At 67.9% G+C, this 11,456-nt stretch overlaps 1 long non-coding RNA gene across 1 annotated transcript; it reads right to left on the minus strand.

Annotated features, from left to right (window-relative positions):
• Positions 1-219: 219 nt before the first annotated feature.
• On the minus strand, positions 220-6,191 carry LOC119877455. Its single transcript, XR_005377334.1, has 3 exons — positions 5,408-6,191; positions 1,262-1,440; positions 220-793 (listed from the first exon to the last, which is right to left on the minus strand). It is a non-coding gene; the product is annotated as an uncharacterized LOC119877455 (long non-coding RNA).
• Between the last annotated feature and the right edge of the window lie 5,265 nt (positions 6,192-11,456).

The following is an 11,456-nucleotide window of genomic DNA, read 5'->3' on the forward strand; positions in this document are numbered from 1 at the left end:
GTCACTCACGCGGTTGGGATATACCGTTCATATTGCAATGTAAAGTCAACTAAAAATCAAAACAATACACACCAAAAGACGTAGACCTGGACCTACAGGCAGGGACGTTCCTTCACACCAGGTGAAAAAGGCTACAAAGCAGCACACGCGGTACGATCCCACGCTTGCCGACACAGCACACGCACATGGAAATGGGATACACGCCAACACTCATTTCTTTAAAATTATTTATTGAGTATGTGCTATGCGCCAACACATAATTTACGTGGAAGACATCTCTACGACTGTACTATCCATGCAGAGTCCCGTCACATGCATCACCGCCTCCAGGCCCTGCACGGCTTTGGGGCGCCCACCTTCGCACGACAGGGAGGGACCCGGGCAGCAAGGACACCATGACACATGATACGTGAACAGCCACTTTCACAGGAGTACGAGGTTGATGCACGTGTGCCCTATGAGTTGAGATCTAGACCTAGCTTAGGGACACAGTGCCACCGACTCGGCCACGAGCCAGACTGTGGACACCTGGGGACACAGCCTACTTCTAGAGCACAGACACGGGCAGTGACAGGGGTGAGGGGTCCCCACCGAGCCCCACGCGGCGCCTCTGGAGGCCACGAGGAAGGTAGCGTGCACGCACACGGGTGTCCCGCCGCCGGGCAGGGGAGCTCTCAGGCCACAGGAACGGGGGCTCACATCCAAGCGCGTCTCCGCCCGGGCTCGTTCCTGCAGCACCTGCTTCCCACAACTTCGACCGTCATCTCCAGATGGGAAAGACCTTCTCTCCAACCTGAAAACAGACAAAGCAAATCAGTCATAATAAACCGCTTGAGTGTGACTCACACGCAGCACCTCCTGATGACGACTCAGGATGGCACCCAAGAGCGACTTCCAGGCGGAGAAGTTTTCTTAATGACCAAGATTAAGACTTTGACATAAAATTAGCACAAAGCAGGTAGGAGACCAGAGGAGAACCGTCGCGTCCCCTCTGCCATCCTGCACCAGGTGTGGGAACGGCGGCCCGGCCCGCTCTCCACCGGGGCCTCCTGGACACGGGAAGGGTGGCCTTGGGCTGGGCCCCTGCCCTCAGACTCACCTTCCTGCCCCCGTTTCCTGTTCTACCAATAACAGCACCCAATTCCCGTGAGGAGGGTGAGAAAGCAGCGCAAGCGCGCAAGGCCGAGGCCGTGGCACCGCGACCGCCACACCCGTCTCCCAGCACCAGTGCCCAGCACCCGCCCTGCAGCACAAGCCTTACTTTCTGCGATGTGGGGTCTTGTGTGGATGTGGGGTCTTGTGTGGAAGCTGAGCGCCACGGACATGTGCCTCCTCCACACGGGGTTTCTCTGCAGCACAACCAAGCCTGTGACCACATCTCCCGAGACCACGGACATGGGTTCGTCCATCATAAACAGCACCTGCTTCCAGTGGGTGGTTCTGCAAGACACGGGGCACGCATCACCTCTGTGGGGTGGACCCCCAGGCTCCCCCGTGGGGCAGATGCACCAGGCCCATGGCGAGGCCTCTGTGGGCGCCAGGGACTGGGCCGCAGCCCAGTGAGCACACGGCTCTAGGTGCTCCCAGGCCCCCGCACCCTGGCACGGGCATCTACCGCATCCCTGCCCGGTCCCTAGGCTGCCAACGCCGAGTTCTAGTTTCCGCAGTGCAGGAAGGCCACTGCCCCTGGGAGTCGGGCTGGAGGGGGTGTGGCAAGTGTGACATCTGGGACAAACTGTCACGTTCCGCGCTCTCTGGGTTCTGCAGGCCCTGAGGACACGGCTCCACGGCTTCACGTCCCTCCGACCCCAGCCGCTGTGAGGGCCCCTGTCCCCGCGTCCCAGAGCGCTGCCCGGGCTCGGCACCTGCCTGCCCCACCCCACCGTGTGCGGGCGCTCGACTGCCCGGGGCCTGAGTTCCCGCCCTTGACGGGCGACAGCTCGCATCTGTGCGCCGGGACCGGGAAGGGCAGCAGGAGGCCTGGCCCCGCCACCTCCACGGACGCTCCGGCCAACAGCCTGGCTCCTGTGGTGCGGACGGATGCGAGGCCCTGAGGACCCCCACTGCGGCCAGTGTTGACCCGAGCAGCGCGGCTGCCCGCCCCGGCCCGGGCACCTACCGCGCAGGCCCACGGAGGCCCCATGAAGGCAGCGCTGCACCGGGCTGCTGGGTCCAGCTCCGAGGCAGACCGCAGCGCCCAGCGCGCCTGAGCAGCGTGCAGCGTCAAAATGCTACTGCACAGAAGTGTCCCAGGGGCGGCTGGGGGCTCAGTCCGGGGAGTGTCTGCCCTCGGCTCAGGGATGACCCCGGGGCCTGGGATCGAGTCCCGCATCGGGCTCCCTGCTCAGCGGGGCGTCTGCCTCTCCCTTCCCCGCCCTGCCCTCTGCTCATGTGCTCTCTCGCCCACTCTCTCCCTCAAATAAAATCTTTAAAAAAAATTTGTCTCAAGAAACACTGACCTTCCTCAAGAAAGTCTTGGGGAGTTAAAAGCCCCTACAATTCCGTGGGTTGTGCTTGTATTAGACCATGGGAAGCTGAAGCAGCGTCCAGGGCAACTGAGGCAGGCAAAGTGTGCTCCGCCCGTTCATGCAGGGGTCAGAGGACAAGCAGGGCAGCCCAGGGCAGGGGCGGGTGGGGCACGGTCCCGGTCCCCCGCCCACCGCCCACACACGCCACTGCCTCCCCAACGGCTGCCCCCTGTGGGACATGCTCAGCCTCCCCGGCCACCTTGGGGTTCTCTGGATGGCCTGCTCCCGTCAGAAGCCCGGGTGTCCCGTAGAGTCCCCAGGGGCTGCGGGGAGGTGGGGAAGGCAAGGAGCCCCCAACAGGGGGGTGCCGGTGGGTGGACCAGAGGGTGAAGCTACCTCTGTGCGCAGCAGGCAGGGTGTGTGGGAGCCCGGGACCCCAGGGGTGACCTGCAGGGGCGCCAGGGGCGGGGCTAGGGGGCTACCAGGCAAGGGTAGCTGGGCTTCCCAGGGGGCCGCTCAGACCGTCTCCCCACGAGAACTCGGTGCTCCTCCCTGCAGGGAACCTGCAGCCCCCTGGGGCCCCCGTGGCCCTCAGAGCGCGGCGGGGTCAGGCTGACCTGTGACCCCCGCCCAGGGGGAGCCGGCCTCCAGCACCCCGGCCCGGGGGCCGCGGAGCCGGGGTGCAGACTCAGGCCGCCGTGCGGGGGGCATCCGGCGGCTCCTGGCAGCGCTGAGGGGCCGCACCCCGTACCCCCCGTGCTCAGATAGTGACCCCAGGGGTTCGCAGCCTGTATCCGGGTCACACCTGCACGACGTTCCCTGCTCTCCTCACAGTGGCTCAGACCTGGAGCCCCGAGATGCTCTGGGATGTGTGGGCCCCGGGTCCCCCGCACAGAGTCCAGCCCAGGGACACCTGGGAAGTCGTGGGGGTGTGCTCAGGGCCACGGATGCCCCGGCTGCGTGGGCTCGGGGCAGGGGCCACGTGGGGCTGGTGGTGTTCCTGGGACACGGGGCCAGGCCAGGCCAGGGCAGGGGAGGAGAGGCGTCAGGGGCTGTGGGGACCGGGGCAGGGGGAGCGCTGGCTCCCAGGGGACGTGCGGGGGGGCCGCTCCAGGGCTGGAGGGGGCGCTGGCGGTGCTCGGGGAATCCAGAGCTGCACACCCCATGGCGGGAGCCGCTTGGAGGCGTCGGACACCCCAGGGTGCACTTAACCCCCAGCACGCTGCACGTGTGAGGTCACCGCCTGTCCCCGTGCACAGACCTGACCCCAGAGATCGGCCTCTGCGGAGGGGCCCTGCGGGCCGCGGGGCCTGCGGGGCGGGTGTCGGCACCTCGGTGGTCTTGCTGGCCGGGGGCTGACTGAGCAGAGCCCCCCGCTGTCCCCCCTCCTAGGCAGCGAGCCCTGTTCCTCGTGCTGGCGGCCTACTCGGTGTACGACACCGTGAGTGTCCCTGCCCCCCCTCCTGCCCTGCGGGCAGCCTTGTCCTGAGTGCTGGTGACCAGCGGGACTCATAGTCAGGGCCCCAGCTCCACGGCCCCGAGATGCCGGGGAGGGTCTCTCTCCTCCGGGACGGGCAGGGGGCGGGGTGCAGACCTCCCAGGGGAGGCAGGGCCTGCGTGCCCGAGGGCCGGGGCTGCCCGGGGCCCCCGCGTGCACCGCGGCCGTCCTAGAGCTCGGGTCTGGACCCTGACAGACGGCACTACTGACGAGAACCCGGGCGGGGAAGGCTCCCACTCCCCTGAAGGGCACGAGGCCGAGGCGCCCAGGAGGCCGCCCCCTTCCACGGCACATTCCAGAAGGGTCCCCGAGGACCCCAGCTCACGCACTCCCCGGCCCCGCGGGGTGTCCTGGCCCAGCTCTCCTCGTGGGACCTGCCAGGGACCACAGTCAGGCCCCCCGACCTGCCCTCTGGGGGGTCTCCAGACCTGGCGGGTCCCCTGCAGCCTGGCACAGCTCACGGAGGCCCCTCCTGCTGGTCTGAGGATGGGGGCCCTGCCACGGCGGCCGCAGGGCTCGGTAGTGGGGCTCGGGGTGCTGGCACCCGAGCTGGTCCGGGTGGCCCTCACCTGCCCCCCCCGCCCCGCCCTCTGGGAGCCCCCTCCGGGAGCCCGGGCTGTGAGGGAGCCTGGGGAGCCTGACGCCCGCGGGGAGGGCTCAGAGGGGGCCTCGGGGCACACGCTCTCCGTGGGGCTCTGGCTCTTGCAGGAGGTGGGCTACTGCCAGGGCATGAGCGAGATCGCGGCCATCCTCATGTTCCTGCCCGAGGAGGACGCCTTCTGGGCGCTGGCCCAGATGATGACCAACGACAGGCACGCCATGCACGGTAGGGGCCCGCCGGGCCGCCGGGCGGAGGGGAGTCAGGAGGGCCTCCCTGAAGGCTGCTGCACCAGGGGGCAGGCGGGGACCCCCAGCCCGCACCCCCGCACGGGCAAGGGCCCCGCCTCCCCGGTGGCCTCGGGGTCCCGGAGCCACGGCCACCCGCCCCACCGTCTGCAGGCCGGGCTCGCACTCCCGTTGCCCCCCCTCCTCCCGCCCGGCTGCCTGCTTGCCCCCCAGGCCCCCCTGCCAGCCCACGGCCACACGGGGCCCAGGGGGCAGCGTCTCCCCCTCCTGGGGGCCCCCAGCCTCACTCCTAAGCCCCACAGAGGGCCATGCATGCCCATCACCCTCCCCATGGCCTGCACCTGCTGCCCCTCAGGGCTGGGGACCCGCCTGTCCCCGCAGCGGCCCCTGCAGGAGAGAGGGTGCTGGGTCAGCCGGGCCTGGTCCTCAGCTCCCAGCTCATGCCCCGCGGGCATGTCCCTGGGCCCCAAGCCCCTAGCCTGGGAGGCAGCCCTGCCCTCTGGGAAGAGTGGGTCCAGTCAGGGCTCTGAGGGCGGTGGGCACACGGGGGTCAGGGCGTGGGGGGGGGGCCCTGCCCCGGCACCCCCCACCCTACCTGGTGCAGGAGGCCCTGATCGTGGGGGCCTGGGGCCTTCTCAGGCTTCTTCGTCCCAGGCTTCCAGAAGCTCCTCAGGTTCCAGGCTCATCATGAGCGCGTCTTCCAAAGAGCTCTCCTTGACCTGAGGAAGCACATGGCGAGTGGGAGCTCCTGAGGCTCCCTCCCCGGGGCCCGGGGCAGGGGGTGGGGGGCACGGCACTCCAAGCTGCCCAGAATTGGGGTCACATTCTTCCCCCTGGGGCCTGGACGAGGAGCAGATGTCCACCGGCATCTATACCCCAAAGTGGTTCCTGCAGTGCTTCCTCGGCCAGGGGAGGCCCCCCCGGGACCCCCGCTCCCGGACCTGCCCCCTGCCCCTGGGGAGGGCCCAGCTCAGCCCCACCCTCCAGACAAGCCAGGCCCGACCCCTGAGGCTGAGGCTCGCAGCCCAGCCCATCCTGGAGAAGCCCAGAGGGTCCCTGGACGAGGTTCCGGGGGTCGGGCCATCTCTGCCTCAGCTCCCCCGGGGGAGGCCGGGTCAGCCCGGGGTGTGGACGGGCCCTCAGCCCATCGGGCGGCCAGCCTGGGGTCCTCTCGAGGCGTGGTGTCGTCAAGTGCGGGCAGAGTCTGTGCCCCCAGGGGTGTGGGAGGTGCTGGCTGGGGTCGGAACCCGGAGCGGCCGGGAGCCCTGATCTCCCTGGGAGGAGGGCACGCACGGGGGGGGGCTGTGGGGCCTCGTCAGAGGCAGCCGGGGGCAGATGGCAGGCCTAGCCTAGCCCCAGCCGAGCCCCCAGGGGCCCTGCTCAGGCCGCTCCTCCGACCCCGCTGTCCCTTAGACCCCCTTCTCGCTCACCCTGAAGCTGTGGGATGTTTATATGCTGGATGGGCAGAGGGTGCTCACGGCCATGGCCTACACCATCCTCAAGGTGCACAGGAGTAAGTGAGCCCCTGGGAGCCCAGGTGTGCCGGGGGCGGGGGGCAGGGGCGGTGACCCTGTGCTCTGAGCAGCACCCAGACCTGGGGCGGGGGGACGGCGGGGCAGGCAGGTGCAGCGGGGGTCCCTGAGAAGAGCAGCGGGCAGGGGCCTCCCCGGCCAGCACATTGCCCACAGCGCTCCTGGGCACAGCGGGACCCCAGCTGCTGGCCTGGGAGCACCAGGGGCCCCAGGGCGGGGCCCTCTGGGTCTGACTCTCGCCCACCGCCCAGAGCGCCTCCTGAAGCTGCTCCTGGAAGGGCTCCGGGAGTTCCTCCAGGACTCTCTGGCCCAGCCCTGGGCCCTGAAGGACGAGGCGGTGCTCAGACACCTTCGGGCCTCCATGACCTAGCTCTGGAGGATGCGGTGCAACCTGTCCCCCCCAAGTGGGCTCAGGGCCCCGGCCCCTCCCGACTCGGCCTGCTGGGGCCGCCCACAGGGACAGAGACCCCGGGGCCCCCGTCCTCATCTCTGGGGCTCTCCTCTTCTGCTCCAGCCTCGGGGACCCCAGGCCAGGGCTGGGCGTGCGGGCACCCACTGCAGGGCCTGGGTACCAGTGTGGGGGGCTGAGCACAGGGTCAGGCCGGGGGGCCATGCGGGAGCCGTGAGGACCCCCAGGGCCCCCAGCAGGGGACACACACCCTGCTGGAGACGCTGACCCCGTCGGCCTCTTTCCAGTGGGACCTGAGGAGTTCCCCACGAGGCCCCTGGGCCTAGAGCGAGTGTCCCCGGCGCCCGGGCCTCTCCTCCCTTCTCCGGCCTCTGAGCCACCGCCCAGGGTGGAGGAGCAGGCCTCCCCGGGCCCAGCCACCCAGCCTGAGCCGCCCGGACCCCCTCCCGGCCAGGCCATCGTCCAACTTCCCCCCCAGTGATGGAACTCCCTCCCCACCCTCCCAGTGCAACAAGACGGTGCAGGCAGGCGGCCCCCGGACATGGTGGGCTTCAAGACAAAAAACGGGGTCCCCTTCCCTTCGGCACCTGCCTGGGCCACCCCAGAGGCCCTGCGACAGACCAGGCCCTGGAGCACCCCCGGGACTCCCATCACGGGGTCCCCCCAGCCCCCTAGGGACGACGCTGTCGGGCCCAGGACACCCTTCCTGCCCCGCAGCCACTGCAGCTCGTGCCCCTCGCTGGGCAGTGACGGGCACAGCCAGGGCAGAGCCCGGGCGGCACTGAGCTCCCTGCCCCGAGGCCCCGCACAGGCCCGGGTCCCTCTGCCCTCCGCATCCATGGGGTAACTCGATGCTCGCGGGCCTCGGGGGCAGAGCATGGCGGTGAGGGCGGGGGCCCAGAGGCTCTGGCCCGCTATCATCGTGCCCTGCCTTGTCTCGCTGTCCCTCCCGGAGGGCGGCACCCCCCGCACAGGACTCCAGTCCCTGACCCAGAGGGACCTGGGCTGGCCTGGCCCCGGGCTCTGTGGGGGCAGGGGCGACTCGAGCCCCCCCCAGGCCCAGCACTATGGGATCCAGCGCCCCGGGGCCCTGGCCAGGCTTGCGTTCTGGCCCCGGGCTGAGCGAGCCCTTTCACAGCTGGATGTGGCCGGTCCTGGGCCCTGGGCATGCCCCACAGATCCAGGTCGCTGACCTAGGGCAGCCCTGGGGATCCCGGGACACCCCAGGGCAGGGCAGCAGGGGCAGGCCTGTGGGCCCCACCCACACCCACACCAGGAGGCAGGCTCCTCCACGTGCTGGGGCTCCAGCAGTCAGTCACCCGGCCCCAGGGGGCCCAAGGCTGGGGTCCAGCTGCCCTGTGGGGACCCAGCGCAGGAGCCCATGGGCCGCAGGTCCACGTCAGCCCTGCTGTCCCCAGAACCGCCTCTCAATGCCCCAACCTCAGGACACGCGCCCCCACCCGGAGTCGAGTCTGCACAGGCTCCCAGGTGGGGGACTCCAGCGCCCGCACCCCTGTGGGCTTCCCGCTTTCCTCTAAGGACAGGAAGGTCTCCCAGGGGAAGGCGCGCACCCTCGGCTCTGAGGCCCTGTTTGCTGTTGCAAGTTCAATAAAGTGTTGTGTGAAAATGCACGGCCGGCTTGTTTCTGCGTCTCCCAGAGCTCTGTGCACGGGGTGCGGAGACACCCCCAGAGAGGAGGAGGGGGCACCGCCCAGGCCCCAACCAGCCCCTGCAGGGGCGCCACCAGGCACACACAGCTGACATCCCCACGTGCCTTCCAGGGACGGCCAGATGCCAGGGTCAGGACCCCACAGACTACTGCGACTCAGCCTGTGCCCGCGGCCAGGACGGGCCTGGGACAGAGAGACAGCCGGGGAGCCTCAGGTCACCAGGGTCTGTGCTAAGCACCCTGGGAGGTCTGTGCCCCCTCTGTCCAGGGGGCCTGGGCTGCCTGGGCTCTGGGGCGCTTCCTCCCTTCCCCACCCCAGGCCTGTGCACCTGGGGCACAGAGGGCCCGCGGGGCGGTCAGCGTGGCCCCGGAGGGGATGTCAGGACAGCAGGCCCTTGCAGCTCTCACACCTGGGCCACCCTCACCGGGTGGGCTCAGCATGCACACCTGGTGCTGCTGGATCTCTCGCACCAGTGTGTGGAGGGCACCCTGCACGCCCTAGAGAGTAGGGGCTGGGTGAGCATGGGGCTCAGCCTGAAGGCCAGGCAGCACAGGGGACCGAGGGACCCCAGCCCCATCCCCACCCTGACTCCCACACACAGGCAGCCCCAGGGCTCCCCGCCATGGGCAGCCGGCTCCTCAGGAGCTCCCCCCAGGGCGGCCCCGAGGTCTGGCTCCCTGCTGGAGAGGCATCGGGGAGAAGAGAAGCAGCCGGCGCTTGGCGGGACCCACTGCCGGACATGGGAATATGGCCGAGCCGGACCTTCCAGCTCAGCTGACCCTCCAGCAGGACGGCACGGCACGAGGGAGCCTGGGTCGGCCAGGAGAACCCAGCTAGCCGCCCAGCGCCAGCACCAGAAATGATGGTGTTTCAACCATTTCGGCATCAGGATGACGCGGCCTGAGGATCAGATTGCGGCACGGCGACAGACACACACACACCCCAAACCCAACAAACGTCGGAATCCCCCGATTGTTGTCAGACAGCAGCCGGATGGTTACAGACACGATGCTGGGGTCCCCGGTAGGACACACGGAGGACGCTCCAGACCACGGCTGCAGAGGCGCTGGAGGCCCAGGGATGTGCCTGCGGATGCCAACGGGGAGCGCGGGGCGGCGGGAAGCACCCTACAGAGGGGGGCCCCTCCTGGGAAAGGACGCCGGGTCCCCGCGAAGGCTCCGGATGCTGACATCTGTCCTCCTCTCCTTCAGCTTCTGGTTTCCCCCCTATTTTGTTCTTCCTGATTCTCCTTCGGCCTCCACCCTGCATCCGAGCCACTGACCACACGGGCTTCTTTACGACGTCGGGTCCCAAAAGGAGGCCGAGTTCTGGCTCCCGGGATTGGGAAGGACCATCGCCGAGGTTTATGCTGATCCCCCGAGCTCGTGCCTTCCCGGCTCTTCTCTCCTGCAGAACGAGGGGAGGCACGGGCCTTACAGGGAAGGAAGCCCACTCCCACTCGGGTGGGACCGTCCCTCGTGGAGGACATCATCTGGGCCCAGGAGTGCAAGCGGGGCGATCAAGAACAGGTCGCAGGTTAGACATAGTCCGCTTTGAGGTTTGTCCTGAAGCGAGCACTTACCTTCGATGTCATGCTTTATTAGTTCATCCATCTATTATTTGTTAAAGATTTTATTTTTATGTCCTCTCTACACCCAACATGGAGTTCAAACTCACAGTCCTGAGATCAAGGTCCCCCGACCAGGCCGGCAGGCACCCCAAGGCCATGTTTCTCATCTCTTTGCTGGCTCGCCTATCTCTGCACCCAACTGGGACATGGAGTCCATGACGGGGGAGCTTTAGCTACCTCCGAACCTAGAACGTTCTCGCTGTATCCCCATCCTAGAACGACCTTCACCATTGAATAGCAATTTAAATAAATCGGCAGGCAAATGACTCCTGGTCAAGGAAATGGCCAACTTGTCACGTGTGTGGGCCCCACTCCCTGGGCTCCCGGGGAGGCTCGGCTTTCTTTAACATCGATCAAGGTCCCAATGACTCCACCGCACCTCCACGCGGGGGCTCAGTTTCTGCCCTGACACAGGCAGCACGTCGGCTTCAATTACTACCTATCAATCAATCAAAGTGAGCCTGGCCGCTCGGTGTGGTTCCTAAGAACATGCGACTCTTGTTCTTGGGGCGGAGAGTTCAAGCCCCATGTGGCGGTAGAGATGACAGAAAAATAAAATCTTAAAAAGAAAATCAATCAGTCGGTCTGGGGGAGACACAGCCCCGGATCCCACAGGGGCAGGGAGCCGGCTGACGGGTCTACGCACAGTATTAGAAGCAGCAGAGCACAAAGTCAGAGCTTCCAGAAGTCTGCTAGAGTGGGGGACACGCCGGCCTTGACGGTGCTCGGGAGGCGAAGTGGGGGGCGGCCCCTGGAGCGACAGGGTGGGCTCAGGGTCCCCGGGGTCCCAAGGACGGTGGCACCAACGGTTCCCAGGCCCAGGAGCGGGGACCCCGGCCGAGAGCCGCGGGACTAGGGCCAGCTGTCTGCCCTGTGTGGCCACAAACTGCAAACCCCTGTGCAGTCACGGAGCCACGTCCCTGGGCCGGGCCAGCAAAGGCCAGAAGTGGGAGGAGACCCTCCCGGGCGGGAGGAGCACGGGTCTCCTCCAGGGCAGCCCCTAAAACTTGGAGGTGTGAAACTCAGTCACTTGTCCGAGATCAAAAAATAAACAGAAGCTGGGCCTCAGGCAGGGTGAACGCAGGGTCTGCAGAAGCGGCGGAGGCCCGGGGCCGGGCGCTCCTCTGCGGAGGCCCCTGCAGACTGGGTGGCGGGAAGCTCAGCCCCAGGCCCAGGGGACCCGGCGCCCCTGCCGCATCCCGCCCTCAGCGCCCAGGCTAGGGGCAGCACAGCGCTGCCCGCGGGAGGCCAGACCCCGCCTCTGACCCGCAGGTGCATCGCCCCCGAGGCAGGTGCATCACCCCCGAGGCAGGTGCGCACCTGACGTCAGCGCCGCGGCCCCGCCCCCAGGCCCCGCCCCGCCCCCTCGCTGCGGCCAGGTGGACCGACCGACCGCAGAGGCC

The sequence above is a fragment of the Canis lupus genome, chromosome 24 (genome assembly GCF_011100685.1).
Source record: "Canis lupus familiaris isolate Mischka breed German Shepherd chromosome 24, alternate assembly UU_Cfam_GSD_1.0, whole genome shotgun sequence".
Taxonomy (NCBI): Eukaryota; Metazoa; Chordata; class Mammalia; order Carnivora; family Canidae; genus Canis; species Canis lupus.